This window comes from Notothenia coriiceps, unplaced genomic scaffold (genome assembly GCF_000735185.1).
Source record: "Notothenia coriiceps isolate Sejong01 unplaced genomic scaffold, NC01 NC01_scaffold00011012, whole genome shotgun sequence".
NCBI classification, from domain to species: Eukaryota; Metazoa; Chordata; class Actinopteri; order Perciformes; family Nototheniidae; genus Notothenia; species Notothenia coriiceps.
In genome coordinates, this window is record NW_011343713.1 from 116,212 (window position 1) to 116,524 (window position 313).

Genomic DNA, 313 nt, shown 5'->3' on the forward strand with positions numbered 1-313 from the left:
TCTGACTGTGACGGAGCAGATCACAGAGTGACTGACTCCGCCGCTGACAGCCGACAAACACCAAACCAAACATTTCCTGCTCTCTTTCTACTTCTTACATCTTGAACCCAAATACCTGTACTTTCTACTTCTTACATGTTGAACCCAAATACCTGTACTTTCTACTTCTTACATGTTGAACTCAAATACCTGTACTTTCTACTTCTTACATGTTGAACTCAAATACCTGTACTTTCTACTTCTTACATGTTGAACTCAAATACCTGTACTTTCTAACTTCTTACATGTTAGTAACTCTAAATACCTGTACTTT

The 313-nt window shown here is 38.0% G+C and overlaps 1 protein-coding gene across 1 annotated transcript in view; it reads right to left on the reverse strand.

Annotated features, from left to right (window-relative positions):
* Nucleotides 1-313, reverse strand: part of mfsd11 (major facilitator superfamily domain containing 11) — an 18,277-nt gene that overhangs the window by 9,948 nt on the left and 8,016 nt on the right. The gene's annotated exons all lie outside the window — the stretch shown is intronic.